Genomic DNA, 19544 nt, shown 5'->3' with positions numbered 1-19544 from the left:
CCACTGGCTCCTCCCCAGCACTATCTACCAGCCTATCTAAAACACGCGTAATGTCCGCTACCTTCGCACCAAGCAGGCAAGTCACCATAAGGTCAGTACGCGGGTTCGCCACCCAGCTGTCTACCTGCCTAAGGATCGAATCACCAACTACCAAGAGCCCCCCTCCCACCCTGCCCAGGGATGATTCCTTGGCGTGCAAGGATACCCTCTCACCAGCTGGGGAAGAGGTCCCTTCTGAGGGCACATTCCCCTTATCCTCAGCACGGTGCCCTGTTTCTCCTTGACCCTCATGCTTCCTGACAGCGGCGGGGCTGCCAGATCCAGAGTGGGACATATCTAACAAGTCCCTGAGAGTCTTTTCTGTGCACCTAACTGACTGTCTCTGCTTCTCCACGTCAGCCACCTTGGCCTCAAGGGAGCAAACACGTTCCCTGAGAACCAGGAGCTCCTTGCACCAAGCACACACCCAAGACTTCTGTCCAGCTTTTCACTAACCCATGAGGTGCCTAAGCTTCTCCCCTTTATCACAGACCAGGGTTCTCTTCCCAACCCCTTTCACTGGCAGGAAGTTATTCTTCTTGTCCCTAAGAAGCAAGAACTCCTTTTACCATTTGGTGTCAAACCTTGCTATTCTATGCTTCCTTCGATTGCCATAATAGCATTCCTGAGGGTGGGGGTGAGTTTGTGCGGGAGTGAATGAGACCTTTGCTTTTAGAAGATGTAACTTTCCACCAGACGTGCCCTTCTCCTCCCTTTCTGCTTTTCCCAGGAGAAGTGACCTTGAGACATACTTGTACCATCTTGGACTCTAGATTACCAGGACATATATCTCCCCTGGTTGGCATGGCAATTAGGCAAAGTGTGGAGGTGATGTATGCTTGAGGGTTGGATGGGACCTGTTTGATTTTCTATAATATGTTTGTACCCGCCAAAAGTCTTCAGTTCTAATATGGTGACTTTTGGATCTTGCATATGCTCTAATAAACTCATCACTGCCGAAGCGAGAATTATTGAGTGTAACTGGACCGGGATCTGACATTTGGCTTGTATGGGAGTTCACTCTAACTACCCAGACATTTTGCCAAATCCTTCTCCAGTATTCGTTGCCTGTATGAGGTTGTTCTGTAGCTCTCCTGACTGAGAATCTAAGTTCTCCCTCAGAGCAGTTTTAGTATATTTAAGACAATGGGGTTTCGCTTTTTCTCTCTAGAAGTACCTTTCTGACTATTGCCTTTCAGAAAACACTGACTCCCAAATGTTTCTTCCTTCAGAAGCCAAACCCTTTGGCTACTGATCCAAACGTTAGATTTCAAACTAAGACCAAAAGGTAAAAGACCTCTTTCCCCTCCAGATCAGCTGTTTTATTTCCTCTTTCAGCAGATGTTGCCTGATCAGAGAGTGAGCAGAGCACCCAATCACATAAGCTGTTATCTCCAGGGAAGATTAACTCATGAACTCTCTGGCTCTCTGACACAAGCAGCATTTTAAAAAGCTTGCTTTTCTTTGCAATCCATGAGCACACTGCTCTGCTCTTGCCTACTCCCTTATGAGAGACCCTGCTTCAGGTGCCCCACCATCTTAGGCTAGATAGGTAGCTATCCAAGAAAGGGCCTTTTTTTTTGCTCCCCCAGGACATTTCCCATAGGCTGAGTAATTAATGGCCTCAGCCAATCACTTCTTGCGCCTCATTTAAATATAGAAGGGGTCAGGAAAAAAGCATCCCTGGTCCAAAATACCATAAATGGACTTATGCTCTGCAGCTGTACATCTCCTGGCTCAGATCCCCACATTCCCTCACAAAACTACTGCCACTGATGACCAGTACCAAGAATTGACTAGGGGGATATTATGAATGAGTGGCCATGGCCACAGCTGGTCCTAGTCACCATCACCGCCCACTCACTCTCTCACCAAACTTCTCTCATTAGACCAGAGCGAGAGTGAGTGAGTGAGTGAGTGAGTGAGGGGACAGTGAGGACAAGCAGCGGTGGTAGTTGTCTTACACATGTAAATAATAGTTTCACTTTACATATGTGAGACAGAATGAATACATGTGGTTGCCTCTCTCGTGCCTAGTTTGGCTCTCAGCCAGCAGGTGGGGGCTCTGGCATGCCATTTTTTTTCCTGTAGAGTCAGGGGTTTTTTTGAAGGAGAGTTCAATCACGTGTGCCCCACTTGCTGACTATTGCACAGGTTAGACAAAGGTCGACCACCTCAGTTAGAGCCAAACTATTTGTTACAGTTGACATTAGTTGGGTCACCAGGGCCAGTCCTGATTCACTGTCACACCAAGGAAATGTTCTGCTTACCTTAGAATCACTCAGTTGGGCTGCAGAACACAGTGAGGTGGGAGGAGGGGCTTTCAGATTCTGTCCTGCACCATTTTCACCAGGGGAAATGGCTGAGGTGAGGCCCGTTTGCCTCTATATTTGGCTGCATGCATCTTTATCCCCCCCCAAAAAAACCCCTCTGCAGTTATAGTTACAGAGTGCTTTCCTCCACATAATGGGTGCAAGGAAGAAAGCTGTGCATCATCACCAGTTGATGGGTAACATTCCTTCACTTCACAAAAAAACTAAAACCAAATTTTATTTTTATGCGGCTGATTCTTCCAGCCACCTCAGCACTAAGCCCCTAGAGCATCTAGACATTGAAAATGATACTGTTGCTCACTCAAATGAAACTGTATGCCTTCCTTCCTTCCATCTCCTGCTGGATTTAATGTGCTTCTCCTTTTTATTTTCTTCCCACCTTCGTAACTAATGAGTGTGAAGAATTCATCTGTCCCGAGATAATTGAGAACAAGATCTATGAGCTCATAACTTAAAATGCCTTGCACGTGAGATCACTCACTACCACGGCAAGAGATAAGGGGCTCATTCCGAGGAGGTACGAGGAATGCAGGGTGGATGATGTTCCTTGTGATGGCAAAGGAGTAAATCCGTATCTCCGTAATATATGATCATTGCCATGAGGGCTGTAAACTTTGGTTATCGGGCCTGTTTGTTCAAAGCCTTAACCAATTTATAAAAATTGCCTGCGATAAAGATAACGTAAGGTTGTGGATCTGTTTCCCCTTCTCCCCCACCTTCCCACCAAGAAAAAAGGTTGGAATTATTATGGCTGAGCTGCTATTAAAATAATTTCCCGCTTTCACAGGACTGCTCCGCTGCTTTGTATATTGCCTCACTACATTCCATTAGACTAAGAAAGCGAAGGCCAGATAGTTCAGGCAACTGGGAAATGTTTATATTGTAGTCAAGCTGGGGGATCTTTGACTTGTGTTTTAATACAGTAGAATGATGGATGCGGAGGGGGAAGAAAAACATCAGGGCTGTGGCCGAAATCCCCCCTAACCAAACATCACTCCCCTGATTGCAAGACCCTCCAGACTTTTGATTGCTTTTTTAGGAGATGGGGTTTTGAACAAGGCTCTCCATGTCTACCTCAGTTTTCAACTGCAGCAATCTCACCACTAGGGTTGCCAACCTACATAGGGAGCCTAGAGATCTCCTGGAATTGCACCTGGTCTACAGACCACACATTTTCTCCCCTGAAGAAAATGGTTGGTTTGGAGGGTGGACTCTATGGCATTATGTCCTTCTGAGGTCCCTTCCCTGACCAAACCCCACCTTCTCCTGGCTGCACCCTGAAATCTTCAGGAATTTCTCTACCTGGAGCTGGCAACCCTCTCACTTTCTCTGCAACTGTCATCCTATTGCCAGTATCAAGTGCACTGGCCACTACTTATTTTATTTATTTATTTAATTTGTATCCCACCCTATCCACCAGGGCAGGCTGAGGATGGCTTACAGAAAATATACATACATACAAGAAGCAGGGACCCGCGATACTCGCAGGGGGGTGAGAAGGAGCTCCATGTGGAAGAGGAAGCAGCTGCAGGTGAGCCTTCTCCCATGCCCCCCATACCCCGACGGTGAGGCCCGGGCCCGCCAATTCTCCCCCCCAACCCCCTGGCACCGACAGCGAGGCACGCGCGGCTCCCAGCCACCAGGCCCGCCTTCTCCTGCTCCCCCTGGGCACTGGCAGTGAGGCCTGAGAGGCTCCCAGCTGCTGGGCCCCCCAAGCCTTCTCCTGCGCACCCCGGGCACCAGCAGTGAGCCCTGAGAAGCTCCCAACTGCCGAACCCACCAAGCCTCCCCCCATGGCCAGAGAGTTCTCTGTGCATGCGCAGGGAATGCTCTTTTACTTTTGGGGGGATTTAAGTATCCCCCATATAGTTTTTAAAACTTTTCAGACTGCCCCACATGTGCAGGAAAATCTCTCTGCCCCCCAAGTGCCCCTGATGTGCAGATTTAGATATCCACACAGAGGGGGCCTCTTGGCTATTAGTATATACAAGAAGTGGGACCCGTGATACTTGTAGGGGGGAGTATTGAGGAGGAAGCGGCTGCAGGTAAATCTTCTCCCCCCCCGGGCACTGGCAGCGAGGCCTGAACACCTCCCAGCCACTGGACCCACCGATCTTCCCCCCAGGCACCAGTGGTGAGGCCTGAGTGTCTTTCAGCTGCTGGGCCCACCAATCTCCCCCTTGCTGATCTTCCCCCTAGGCACTGGCAGCAAAATACAGTTGTATAGGAACCAACAATCACAGTACTTGGTGGAAGGATCATGGAGCTGTCAAAAAGGAGCAGTGCTTCGTATAAGTGCTTCTGCACATGCCCAGAAAACAAATTTTAAAAAGTATGCCACCTGTGTGCTCACCCTCTGGTTACCGCACAGCAGTAATCTGAATGGTCCACCACAGGGTGAGCATGCGGGGAGGAAGGATAAGGGTAGCGTGTTTGGACGAAACTGTCTGAAATAAATAGCACCAGATAAATTAGAGGTGTGGCCAGACTGTGCTAAGCCTGATGTCTGACAGCAGCCCCAGGGTCCCTACACATAGGCAGGCAATGGCAAACCACCTCTGTTTGCCTCTTGCCTTGAAAACCCTGCTAGGGCCCCGGTCACAGGGCAAAGTTGCCGCGGGAGAGGCACGAATGGGGGGTGGATTATCTGGGTGCGATCACACCCCAACATCTGGGAAGTGGAGTGCACCCGTGGCTTACTGCCGAAAATGCGCATTAAAAAAGTAGTACCTCCGAAGTACTAGTAAACGTTTGCCACAGGCTGCCTCCAGACTCCCGTGGTGTGATCGCACTGGCACGCGGCATTCCCCTCCGGTCTCTCATTTACCCGCCGGTGCCGAGGGAAGGACCCGTGGTGTGCCGCTGGCATGTCTGATAGCATAATCGCGGATCAAACGGCGGCAGGGCAATTAGCCATGCCTCCCCCCCCGCGCGATATCCGGCCCGTGTGACCGGGACCTAGATCACCATAAATTGGCTGCAACTTGACTTCACTTTCCACCACAAAATATATTTAGGTCCAGGGTATCAGCCATCAATCTCAGAGGCACTGAACCTTCAGGTTCCAAATTGGAATTTAAATGTTTAGATGACCTTTGTCTATAGGGGGTATAAGAAATTAATAGCCCCTACTATAATTCTGCTTCTCTTGACTGTAGCAATAGCAGAATTAGTCTGATGCTCTTGAATACCCCCTTCCAAATTATCATCATCAGCATTATTAAAAGTGTAGTCAGATGAATGGTAATGCACAGCTACTAGGTTAATACTATTCTAGCTTGTAGCTTTCAGTGAGGGAATTAGGAAGGCTGATGATACGCGGCAGGAAAAGGCAATTCAATCAGTTATGACAGAAGATTACCCCAAAAGCTGTAGACAGAGATTTAAAACATTATCAACAACCACTCAGAGTTACAGGAGGAAATTAAGAATGACTTCTACTAGCTTCCCAAGCTCCCTCCCTTCAGGCCGAGCCAAGTTAAGGCAGTGGAGGGGATAACAAGTCAAGGTGTAGTTGTGCATGATGTGCTTAAGGCTTTAAAGTCTCATCCTGAACAAGAGCACCAGCGTTGATCATTTACTGGCACTGTTGTATGCTGTTCCCTCCCAGTCAGTAGAAACAGGAGCTCTGTGCTTTTCTTTAAAGCCCCCAAATTCTCAATCTATGGAAATCAGAGCCTTTCCTTGTCTGGATTGTTACATTAGATTAACACATCACCTTTTGATCTCCAATATGGCTTAGAGCCGATTCAAACAATACAGTATCCATTCCAGTTCCCATTGCAGCCCCAAGGCAACTGGCAACAGGGATGATTAAACAATGGCCCACCAGCTTTTCACCAGTTGGAACAGACTTGATTGTCCACTGATTGGTTCACTGTTCTTGAACAGTTTGAGCCTCTTTGTCAGATTTCTTTCCAAGTAGTCAAATATGAATATAAATAAACAGCAAGCAAATCAATGAGTCAGACATTGATTATATTCAATTTTAGGAGCCTTAAGAATAGGTATTTATTTAAGGAGGTGTCATTGTCATTATGGGTGGTGTTCCCCTCTCCAGTCATTTAATGAACTTACCTGAACACCCACGACCCTGGGTGCAACTGGTCTTCCTTCTGCAGATATGAAAAACCCCACAGTTTGCAAGAAAATTAAACTCCACCCTCACAGCTACTGTGCACCTGCAAAGCTATTCAATAGGTGTTTGAAGTGGTTGAGGAACAGATGAACTAATCAGTCTTTGGCTCACAGGTGATTGTGGGTGTTGAGCAAAGTATGTGTAACTACTGAGTATGTTCACTGTGAAATTCATGACATCTCTTGTCAGAACTGCATTCTCTCTGGCAGGAAAGATCCAAGTGCTTGCTCATTCTCTAGCAGATTTCTTGAACCAGGCTGGTACTCTCCTTGCCACACCATTCACAGTACAGTTTCCCAGGGCCCCTTGCACCTCAGGCCAGTTACACTGTTGTAGCCAGTAGCCAGTGAGAGTTTATTTATTTATTTATTTATTTATTTATTATTTCGATTTATACCCCGCCGTCCCTGCAAGCAGGCTCAGGGCGGCTTACAGTAATTGGTACCCTGTACCATAAAAACCATGTACAAAATTTAAACAATTTACAACAACAACATTTAACATTAAAAACAATCCAACAATTAACAATTTAAAGTGCTAGTGATGGTACTCTTTTGATGGTAATCTTTGAATGATTCAGATGATATACTAACAATTTTCATCGGCATCAGTGATCTTCAGCTTGGTGCGATGATATAATGCAAACTAGGGCTGCCAAATGCCCCCAGGGGGCGGAATTCCCCCCGCTTTCAAGCCCCAATTTCCGCTCCCGCGGAATCAGGGCCCGGGGGAAACCCCACCCCCGCATGCGCCTAAGACGCCGGCCAGGAGCCCCCCGCTCCCGGCCAAAAAACATTTGGCAAACCTAACGCAAACCCTCCCCAGGACCAGAGCCGACCAAAAACCACAGATGTTGTTGTTGGTGGAGGAGTGGTGGCTCCTAATTGAAAGCCTGGTGGAAGAGCTTTGTCTTGCAGGCCCTTCAGAACTGCAAAAGGTCCCGCAGGGTCCTGATCTCTTCCAGGAGCTCATTCCACCAGTGTGAAGCCACCACTGAAAAGGCCCTGGCCCTGGTGGCCACAAGCCCCTTAGGGCCAGGAATGGTCAGTCTATGTTGTGTTCCTGACTGTAGTGTTCGCTGGGGTATATATGGGGAAAGGCAGTCCTGCAGGTATGTCGGACCCTCCCTCCTCTCGAGCTCCTGGATCCTGCCATCCTGGGATGCCCCCCAGTCTGGCTGCTCTTCCCGCTTGTCTCGTCCGGTCGCTCTCTCCTCCGGCCAAAACTCATCCTCCCCTCGATAAGCCACAGCCGGGCAACTCCGGGGTCTTTCAGGATAAGATCCCGGTTCAAAAAGGCTTTCTCGGGGCCCACTGCCCCGATGAACAAACGTTTCCCTGGTGCCTTGGGTATCGAACATAGTCCAATCCTCTGAGGCTTTGACCTCTTGTTTTCCCCAATGCGATGGGGTAGGAGGAGGCCAAGGAATAGTCTCATGCCTCGGGATCGCTCCCCCAACGGCACCTCGGGCTTCCATGTAGTCCGATGTTAAGGCAGTGGCCGGGACGGCACCTCGGTCCTCTGCCCAGAAAAAGGATTTCCCTTCGGCCCCGCTCATGATCGATGTCAGACTCGGGGTGAGGGGGAAAGAGGATTCTGGACAAAATGTCAGACCCCCAAAGCAGGAGAACAAACCCACGTTCCAAAGAAGTAAGATTTATTTCCAAAGCATGGTTGATCATGAACATACAGAGAATTGTCCAGAATGACTACAATACACAGGGGTAATATAATATAGGAACTTCAAACTTGGTTAACCCAATGGGCTCAATTCCCTCGCAAGGGAGTTGATTAGAAGAGGCGCGAAGCAGCCTGAGAACTCTAACGGCCCATACCATAAACACAAGTGTAGTTTACACGGGAATCTAATTAAGCAAGGCAAGAAGACATAACACTCCGTCGTCCACCTGTAGGAGAAGCTTGGCAGTTACAGTCGCATACCAGAAGAGAATAACACGGGGAGGGAGGGAAGAGGAACACGTCCCAGAGGAATGGCAGCTCGCTGACAATAGGGCAAATTGGAAACGGGCCGATAATTGCTCTGAGCTCCTAAGAGGAAGATCAGGATAACATTCAAACAGAGAAGATAACTATTTTTTTTAAAGGACAGATCTGAGTTTACTATGAAGGAGTTGCTGCCTCCTGAATCTTGTGAGGAAGAAGATAACTACCACAAGGTATAGATAGGGACCCTCAGGCTGGGGCAAGTGATGGGGCAAGTGATTCTTGGTGCTTTGGGAGGGCAACAGTGGGATGGCTTCTAGTGTCCTGGCCCCACTGCTGGACCTCCTGATGGCACCTGGTATTTTTGGCCACTGTGTGACAGAGTGTTGGACTAGATGGGCCATTGGCCTGATCCAACATTGGCTTCTCTTATGTTCCTATGTTCTCTCTTACGTTCTCCTTGGCAGATAAGACTTGGTATATTGGAAAGAAATGGGGGGGATCTGGGAGTCTTAACTACATGTCCTGGTCTGTCATGAGCACTTTCAGTCTAAGGTTGCCAGGCCTCCCACTATGGCTGGTACATCCTCTGTGTCATCAATCACTGGTACATCCTCTGAGCTGGTACATCACTCTCAGGTACAACCCAGAAGTGAAAATGGGTAGCTCTAGGAATCAGTGGAAACTCTATGGTTTTATCACAGAGTTTCTGACAATTTCTTAAGCTTCCCAGTGTCACTTTTGGGTTGTACCTGGAAATGACATAATGACGTCTGTGACACTGGCAACATCACCTGCATGTCCTTGGCCTGGTAACCTTACTTTCAATCAAGCATGCTTTCCTAGCTCCCTGCTGAGATATCAGTTCTCACATGCATGGGCCCTAATTCAGTTCAGGAAAATGGTGTGCTTACACCTTCCCCTTCATGCCATTTTCCTAACATGAAACGTCACCCCCCCTGCAGTCTCTAGGCTACAACCCTCAGACTAACAGTCAAAGCCCTTTGGCTTTTGTTCTTTGGTTTACATACCTGCTTATGCCCGGGTCTTAAGTCACTGCAACATGACAGAGACAAACACTCAGTCCCACAATTCCCCCTCCTGCCACAATTTTATGTAATTGTTTGTGATCTTTAAACATAGGATCCTTTACTCTACCTGATATCACAGCCTCGTGCTAAGGATCTCACATATTTAATATAATTAGGTTTACTTTTATTACCAGTTAAGTTAACAATGCCTTACTAATAAGCCTTGTAAAACAATTCAGATATAACGTGTTTTCTCATCAATATATTTATCAGTTCTGCTGCTTAGTTTTTATAGCGATGGATTCACCTTACAAGCAAATTTGCACATCCATGCAGCACCGAATAGAGAACACAGGAAACAAAATGCCACCCCAGTTCTCCTCACAGTGTGTTTTCGAACATAAGCTGTCATCTCCCTACAGCTGCTAAATGTTATGCTTGGGATCACTCTGTTCTTTCTTTTACTCCCTGGGCATTTGGTCCCCTGCAGAATTAATCCAAAGCCCTGACACTGTACTGCATTCAGTGTGAGTTTGTACATATGAGAAAGGGATGCAGAGAACCCCTGCCTAGAACAAGAGGCAGAAACTGTACGTATTCCGTTTGGGTGACAAATTGGGGATCAGACACATTCTTTTAAAAATGATTCCATTTGATCATTCTTCTCCACATCTTAACAGCCTCATCCATCGTCTCAGCTAAGGGATTCGCTGGCACCACAACAGGGAACCAATAGCCGTTGCTCAGGCCGTGCACAGTGTTCAATGATTAGAGCCAACTGTATCAGGAGGTGGCAGGCTCCCCTTCACAGGAGATCCAGTGGCTAGATGAGTATCCATCAGGGATGTCGGACATGCATACTGCAGTGAACAGGGAGTGAGACTAGTTGATCTCCAAAGACCCTTCCCACTCTAGCACTATGACAGCCCTTCCTGCAAACTTACTGAAAAATCAGGCAGCTATGTACTGGATGTACAGGACCATGAGAGCAGTAGCACTATGACAGCCCTTCCTGCAAACTTCCTGAAAAATCAGGCAGCTACATAGAATCTGGATGTACAGGACCATGAGAGCAAACAGGGAATTAAATTAAGGAGTTTTTGAAAGGTGTGGTAACTATCACACAGGAATCACAGAGCCTTTGAGAACCCCACAGGCAGTGTAATCTGGCGAATGGTTTTGTTGTTGTATATTGAAGTGACTGAAAGTCAGGCTTCTAATAGCACAATCCTGAGGGCTGCAGCAACGATGGCGGCCATCCCTTAATGCAAAAGTGGCACTGCTGGTCCATTCCCCTTGGACAGTCCACTGGGGGAAACAACAACACATACCCCTCTGGAAGGCACAGATGGCATAGCAAGCTTCCAGCTCCCCTTCCCCCCAAATCATAAACAGCTTTCTCAGGTACACCCCTGGAGCATGTCCCATTGGGGTGAGCCTGCGTAGTGGGGTACCTGTTAGGGTTCTGATATGAGACATGGTAGCCACATAGAGTGGACTTTGCTCTGGAAGCCTCCCCCCAGGCAGAGAACAAGGCACAACTGTGGCTTGGGTTGACTGGCAGCTGCCCCACTGTGCTCTGTGGATCAGCTGGCAAAGCAACCATGGCACCTATTGCTTTGCAGTATCAATGCCCTAAGAAGCAGCAGCAGCAGTGGATGGAGCACTTGCAGTCACAGAGCACTTCCTCACAGGATCAATACATATCACTAGGATGGTTACAGTATGTGCCTCTGGGAAATGTGCCTCCCTGGCAAATGAAGCCACCCCCACCCCACCCCACCCCTGCAGCGGTGGGACCACGGAATCTGCCAGGGCTCCACAGGCATGGCTTTAACTGGCACGGTATCTGCAATGTTTTCCATTGCTGCACATTTCTTGTTTAGCATTTGTGCAGGTGGTGATTCAACAGGAAGAACTGGGAGCCTGACTGGTGCTGTTCCTGCCCCTTTGCTCAGTCTTTAGTTCCAGCCCAGCTCCTGGAGCATCCTGCCTCAGGTAGCCTTCTGACCAGCAAGTCCTCCTCACTTCGATGCATGTTCTGCTAGCAACAGCTCAGCCTGTCTCCATATCCCCTGGGAGCAGTGGGCAAAGGCACAGAAGCCATTCCAGACAGAGGGAGTTGGCAACCCAGTTCATCAGACCTCTTCATAATTTACAGTTCAATAAAGTCTGGGGTGTTCTACAACCCTGTCTGTTTTGTGTGTGTGTGAGAGAGAGCAGATGCAACTAACTCCACAACCCTCCCTGCTGCGCCTCCTCCCCCTCTGCAAGTCTGAGGGGGGTGGGCTCTGACTCGGGGACGCCCATGCTGGGATAAGGGTTGTTGGTCTTCATGGTGCTACGTGACTTCTGTTTTGTTTGCCTGAAAAACATAGCAGAGGTCCAAAGGCACCTTGAAAGCTGACCCCATGTATTGGCCCATACCCACTTCTTGCGCACACTCTGTTGATTTCTGTGTGCAGCTCACACAGGGAATGGGCTGATGGGTGGACAGAGGAGCTGTGTGAGAGCTTTAGCATGGGGGCTGGTCTCTGGGTCCCACACTCCACCACATCTGATAAAGCTTTCCCTGTACCTTTCTGCTGCTTAGCCATGCCTACTTGTCTGTGCAATGTTCTCTCCTGGCCCCATGTGGCTGGTGGTGATGTCAGGGCTGCCGGGGAGGGCCTCCTGCCTCCTCCGAACCTACCTTCTTGGTCTGGTGGTTAGGATGCTAGTCTTGGGTATGAGGATTGTGGGTTGCTGCCTGGCTTTGGTCTTTTTATGTCTTTCTTTTCTGACTTTTTCATCGGTCAGAGGTGGGTGGCTCAGAGCAGGGATGGCCGTGCGTGGGCAGCACTTTTGCTGCGAGTGAGGCCCTGGCCAGGGAACACGTGGCTCTTTTAATTCCCATCTACAACTGAAACCAAATGATTTATTTCATTATACTGCTTCAGTTCTGACTGCCTTAAAGAACTGCTTTAAAATAGTGTTTGTAGATGATCTAAGATGCCTTTTCATATAAGGATGAAAAGATGAAAACCCTATTGGTGATGGTCTCTCCTGGCCCGACAATATGATGATGATGATGACGATGACGATGATGATGACGACGACGACTCCATATAACTCACAGAGGACTTGGAAACAACTTTATCCAAGAAACTGTGTCTAATAAGATCACTACTTGGAATGCAAAGATGACAGCAGATGCTGAACTGAGAAAGAGTCCTTAAGAGTGTAAATCAGCCCCCATGCCTTGCCTCAATCATTTTGGGCTGCAGGTGAGGGTAAAAGTTGTCCTTCAGATGCCTCAGTCTCAGGCTGAATAGGGCTGTAAAAATCAGTGCCTTCACTTCCAATTGTGCTGGGAAACAAACAGAAATCCAGCAAAGAACTTTCAATACCTGACTGATATTGTAGTTTCTATATTTTGAGCCATTTTTTTGTGTATGGGAAAGTATCGTAAGTACCACTTCTGCATTAGTAGAAAAGAGTCTTCGGGTATCTGAAGAAGTGAGCAGTGACTCATGAAAGCTCATACCCTACCACAAATTTTGTTAGTCTTTAAGGTGCTACTGGACTCTTTTCTACTGCTACAGAGAGACTAACATGGCTATCCATCTTCATCTCACTTCTGCATTAATGTTATTAGTAATCATCACCCTATAAATGTGCATTCTCCATGAATATTTACTAGCATTTGGTTTAAAAAAAAATTAAACTGCTGCAATACATTGACTTGTCATTTTGAGTAGTTTTTCTACAATGATCAAAAGGCTTCCCCATTTGCTTTGGAAGCCTAGTGATGTCTTCATGGAGTCTTGGGTGGCCATATGGTTCAGAGATACCATCTCTTTGTGAATTCAGCAGTGCTCTTCTCAATTGTGCTTGTGTTGTATGGTTGCAATGGACCTCTCCTTGCTCCATGAGATCTACACAATTAAGAACTGTAACCTCCATTACAGACAAGAAAATAACTCTCGCATGTAGGAAACTGCAAGGAAATTACAAAGGAAATGGTGGTGGGTAGGGATGGGCATGAACTGGCTCACAAACTAAAGTTCCTCATAGATTTTGGCCACTTCATGGTTTGCGAGCTGATATTTGTGGAACAGTGACCAGTATGAAGATTCCATAAACTTTCATGCTGTTCATGGTAGTTTGTGAATGGATATATTTCCAGACAGATTGTCTACACTCAGTTAAAACATTTACAAAATTTCAAAGCAATGGGGGGCAGATTTCTCCAGCATGGGGTGCCTGCCAAGCTGTCATGGGATTACTTTGGGGAGCCCCTGTTGGAACTCTGGGGATGTCTCTGTTGTTCAAAATCTTCCTTTGGAGAGTTGGGAAGGCTGCAAGCATAAGGGCAATTCTTGATTTGCTTTCGAGTGTCTGGCGGGGGGGGGGCACTGCCCAAGAGACATTTCCCTGTGAATCAAGTTTCACTGGCTTGTTCCTGAGCCATTCTGTAACTGCAGCTGTCTTTTCCAGAGAGAAAACTGGGAAGACCTTTTTGGGAGGTCCATAACTGGGACCCCAGAAATGTAATCCACCCCCAACTTGGAGAGATTGTAGGGGAGTCGGAAGCAGGGTGAGGTTCCCTGCATATTTGGTGTGTGTAGCTTGCAGGGGGTCCATTCTATACACTTTGAAACTGTGTCTGACATTCTTCCTGGGGGCAACTTCTTTGGGGGGCTGTAACTCGAACCCTGTAAATCCAATTCTCATCAAACCTGTAGGACAGACAGAGGAGAATCACCAGAGTCTGGTGTCTCTACCATTCCAGGTGGCCTTTCTACCACATCATGAACCAAACCAGTTTGTCTACCATGAAAAAAGTTCATGACGGTCTGTGGTTCACAAACAGGGCATGCCACGAACCACAAAATAAACCACATTTCCCCCATTTGTGCCCATCCCTTGTGGTGGCTACCAGCATAGAGAACTTCAAGAGGAGATTGGATAAACATATGGAGGGGAGGTCCATCAGTGGCTATTAGCCACAACGTATAGGTGGAAGACTATGTCTGGAGCAGAGATGCTCTTGGTGCATGGGAGCAACAGTGGGAGGGCTTCTGGAGTTCTGACCCCACTGGTGGACCTCCTGATGGCACATGGGTTTTGGCCACTGTGTGACACAGAGTGTTGGACTGGATGGGTCATTGGCCTGATCCAACTTGTTTTCTCTTATGTTTTTAGGATTACCAATATTCCTTATAGATCTGTGCATTAGTCTGGTGGAATATTTTACTTTATTATCAAAGTTCTGTGCTGTTGAGCTGATAAAAACCCTGCAGCTGTATGAAGTATGTTATTTCTGAGTAATGATAGCACGTAAAAGACAACATCAAAGAGAGTGGATGATTTTAAATTCCCTTGTGGAATTTTAAAACTATTTCCTTTGCCCCATGTTGTGTTCCATGCCTTTTGTTATTATGTAAAGGGTAACACAAGGTGTCAAGTACAGAGCAAAATAATCAATTCCGATTTTCTTAAGGACTCAGGAGGGGGATTTTCTTCTTCCAAGTCAGTCTACAACTAAAGGGAAATGATAAGGATAACTAAATCAATAAAGACTTTAGAAAGAGTGTTCCTTGTGTTAGAGGGAATAATGCCACTATACTGGCAAGAGTTTGTGTGTTGAAAAACAAGATGACCAAAGCTGAAAAGGATTTAAAAAAAATTATTATTATGTTTCTGTTTTTATTCAAATTCCACTGTCCCTGATTTTAGAGTTCCAAATTGCCTGAATCAATTTATTTCCAAATTTTATGTGGACTTATGTGCATATGCAATTTGCCACTATTCTCAGCCACTTCAGATTATTTGCGCAATTTAAAAATTCTCTGTGTTAATGTGGAATTCTGGGGGACTGAAATGTAGTGCAGAGCAGTCCCATGGAAAATAAAATAATGGGGTGAATAAACTCATTCTTAAATACTTTTGCAACCTGTCAATCCCCCAAACAACTTGGAAGAGCACATATGGCAAGGCATGGTATGGTAATTACAAGGACACACATACCATGATTTGTTAGGGGAGTGGGAAGAAGGGAAGCTCTGTAAACAAAGGACAACATGACTGCCATCCAGAAATATGTCTTGAAAGATGGAATGGGCAGCCAATTAGCAGCTGGATGCATTAAACTTTAATAGCCTTGAGAAAGGCAGCCACCTCATCTTTGATTAAGCAAGTACTTGAGTTTCAATGATCATCTGGTGCATATAAAGGAAAAGAACAATCACATTTTCTTTTCCTTTTTTTAAAATTTCCAGATTACTGCATTTTTATCATGTTTATGACTGAATTAAATAATGCAAGACTCCAGCTTGGTTTAGTGCAGAAGGAGAGGACATCTAGCTGACGGGATCAATTCATCTTGGGCCCTGCAGGGATCCAGTAGCAAAGTATGGAATCTCTAGAAGCAGGAAACATTTTATAGGATGGGCCCTCGTAAGACCTTTTTTTTGTGTGTGTTTCTTTTTAAAAGAAAAGTCTACACATATGGCAAATTGATTCTGGAACTCTGAATTTCTCTGAACTATTTTGGATTGCTTGAAAGGTCAAGGGCATCATCCCACCAAATGTAAGCACTTTCAAATTTATTTCAGTGGAAGAGTTAAACATCAGATTTAAATAAATCTTTCCAGTGAGGTTTAACATTCCCTGCAAATAACATGGAGCTCACTGGGTGGCCAAGGGCCTATCACACTGAATCTAGCCTACCTCACAGCGCTGTTATAAATGGGAGAAGCTTAAAATGGGGGAGGGCACATGAATGCCACCTTCAGCTTCTTGGAGGAATGGCCAGATAAGAAATAAACCAATAATTAAATCTACATTGTGTGAATTGTGCCCTAAAAGCTCCTAGTGCTTTGGCTGGGAAGTTGGGGGGGTGGTAAATGGCTCACCTTCCATAGACATCTGAGACCAAAGAAGTTGCTGCTCTGCTCCCCTCACTAAAGCATGAGAGAAGGGAAGAGGTTACTCACAGCTTGTACTTCACTGGCAACTCTGAGCCCATGAAACTATATCGTTTCCATTGGCCATGGGGCTTCTCTCTCTTAGAAAAGACTCCACCAATGGTTATTGCACTTGGCAGCTGTCACAAGGGAAAGGAGAGTCAGTTGGCCTGGTTGAGACTGACTGCCATTGGCTTTACTAGGACCATCTGCCACTGGGCTAAGTTCTCTAAAATATCCTCAGTGGACACATCACATGGCAGCTGCTTCAAGATGAGAGACATATAACCAGGTCCTCTCCATTGGTCTGGCTGAAACCACTTGCCAAAACCAAGTGGCCATATCTGAGCTTCGAATGTGCTTGATTGCCTCTTCCCTCCTCTACTAGTGGATCATTGAGTTTTGTGGCTTTCAGGAAACTGGGTGGTCAAAATGTACACAGTTTTGATTAAGGGTTTTAGGCCAAGCATTTGAATCTGTAGAAGCCAGACCTCAGTGGCAGAATCCAAACAGGTAGCTCTTCCCAAGTCTGTCTAATTATTTGGCATATGATCTCTACTTCCTTTTGTGTCTATTAGACTGTAAGCTCTCCTGTCAGGGACCGTTTATATATTCTTTATGTAGCACTTCATTAATTAACTCAGTTTCATCCTCAATGCATCCCAACCAATGTCTCATTGTGGTGAATATATCCATGAGGTTTCTGATGAGCAGTTCAAAGAGGAGTTGCCCCCTTTTGCCCTAGCTCATGTTCCCCCAAAGTCTGCAAAAATAATGGATTCTTGGGGGGGGGCTTAAAATGCCATGAGGATTTTGAAAAAAAGCACACCTATGACTTTCTTAAAGTTCTCTGGTATCCACAAAATACCAGAGAACTCCCTGGGTGAGTTTTTCTCTGATTCAGCCACTTTAGAAAGGACTCAGTAAGTTTCTTTTGCATGAACAGGTATTTCTCTAATTTGATAGTGTTAATAAAACATTAGAGAGTCACAGCCATAATATCTTTAATAAAATATGGTTTCAATATTACATTAGAGAATCTTACTCTTATGATTCTTTGATGTGTTATCAACTCTATCACATTAGAGAATCACATTATTGCATTACACCAAGTCCTTGGGGAATGGTTTTCTTGGGTTAGCTGGATTGTGGAAAACTACACCAAGGGATCTCATAAAAAATATTTTCCGGTATTTTTTACTTGGTGAATACCATCGAACGTTAGGAAAGATATGGAGGGCATTTTCTCCACAATTCCTAAATCATGGTATAATGGACATACACACAAAAGGCACTAAATGGGTTTTCTTTTTTAAATCTAAAAGGTCTGTCTCCACAAACATTGTAATAGAATAGATGTTAAAAATGGTAAGAGAAAGGACAAGTCTCTCTTTACCTTTGAAATTCAGCTCTCTGAAGTGGAAGCTCACTTGAGTGAATTCCCAGGAGTAGAAGGGCCAAATTTTAAAATGGGGAAGAGGTGGAGGGACCTGAACTTTCACCAGTGCTGCTGCTGATATTGATGTGATTAAGCAACAGCTAAACAGAGCTGGTGCTATTTTTGCTTAAAAAGATGGCTGACATTCAAATGTCAAGTAGGTTTGCATGTTCACAGCGGTGACATGGGCATGGTGGCTGGCTGGGTAGTCACTATTGACACATACTTTTAATTACTGGCTTGCTAGGGATTGCACATGCCCCAGAATCATCACTGTATTAACATGTGTGTGTTGGTTCTTCTCATTCACATTAGTAGCATTCATCAGTCAGTGGCATTCATTGTGCTGGTGCAGGATACAGTTCCCAGGCAGCATTGTGGATATTCATAAATCCCATTAATATTGGAACCAGTCTTGGATTTTATGGAATTCAGGCAGATTGGCAAGGGTGGAACATAAGAACAAGCCATGCAGCTTCCCCACCATCCACTCCAGCAGATCTGCGAGAACCAAGGGAACTATCTCTTTTATAACTTGATATTTTCTCCTTGGGTTGAGCAAACTGGTGGTGGAGGGAGAGGGGGCATTTATTTATCTACTTACTATATTTATATTCTGCCTTTATACCCAGTGGGGATCCAAAGCAGCTTATATCATTCTCCTCGACTTTATCCTCACAATAATAACCATCCATGGTAGGTTAGGCTGAGAGTGTGTGACTGGCCAAAGTCTTTTATGAAATCCAGACCAATAAACCCTGCATGGGCCAGAAAAAATGAGCAAGGATAGAACAGAGATATAAACTACACAGCTTCCCCCCCCCGCCATTTAAACCCCTTATTATTCTATAATAAGCCACCCTGAGCCTGCTCCGGTGGGGAGGGTGGGATGTAAATTTAATACATACTGTAGGCACAGTGAAGAATTCACTGTTCTCCTGTTCTCCTGGCTGGAGATTGGGAACCCAAATGTATATACGTACTGAGAGCCCGAGATGGAATCTGTTTACTGCTTAATGACACAGTCATTTGGCCTTGGCAGAGGGGGAGAGAGAGATAACAGACAGCTGCCTGTACGCACATACACACACATTCCTTAGTTCATGTCTCATGACAGGATGCTGTAATGTATGAAGGGGAGGGGGAAAGGAGGAGACGGATTTTCAATAAATATAGCTGGTGAGTGAGAGGATGGATTCATTCAAGTATTCATTCATTCAGTCAGCTTTCTGCAGAAGCTGTTTGTGTCCTGTCTTCTTTGAACCCCGGCAATCTACAACATACATTAAAAAATATATAATGTGTTGTTTGTTTTAATATAAATATGATGGATTTGTTTATTTAGATAGCTCTGCCCCACTTGTCTCCTCAATGGGAGCACAAAGCAGTTGAGAACTTCAATTTTATCCTCATAACAATAACCTTGGGAGGTAGGTTAAGGTTGATGAGGAGGGACTGGGATGCAAGATGCAGTGTCAGAATGCACATGCACATGCAATTTTTGTACATTCAAAATATGATTTTGTTTTCCTAATTTTTGATGATGGCCTTCACAAACAGCAGTTTGAATGGAAGAATGATATAGTGTCCATGGAGATAGTTAAAAGGCACAAAAGCAGATATGAATATATGACTTCTTTGAAAATCCTGCATATGGTAACCTAAGACAAA

This window comes from Gekko japonicus, unplaced genomic scaffold (assembly GCF_001447785.1).
Source record: "Gekko japonicus isolate JY-2015 unplaced genomic scaffold, Gekko_japonicus_V1.1 scaffold213, whole genome shotgun sequence".
Taxonomy (NCBI): Eukaryota; Metazoa; Chordata; class Lepidosauria; order Squamata; family Gekkonidae; genus Gekko; species Gekko japonicus.
The sequence above is the reverse complement of the archived record's forward strand: the minus strand, read 5'-3'. Positions refer to the sequence as shown.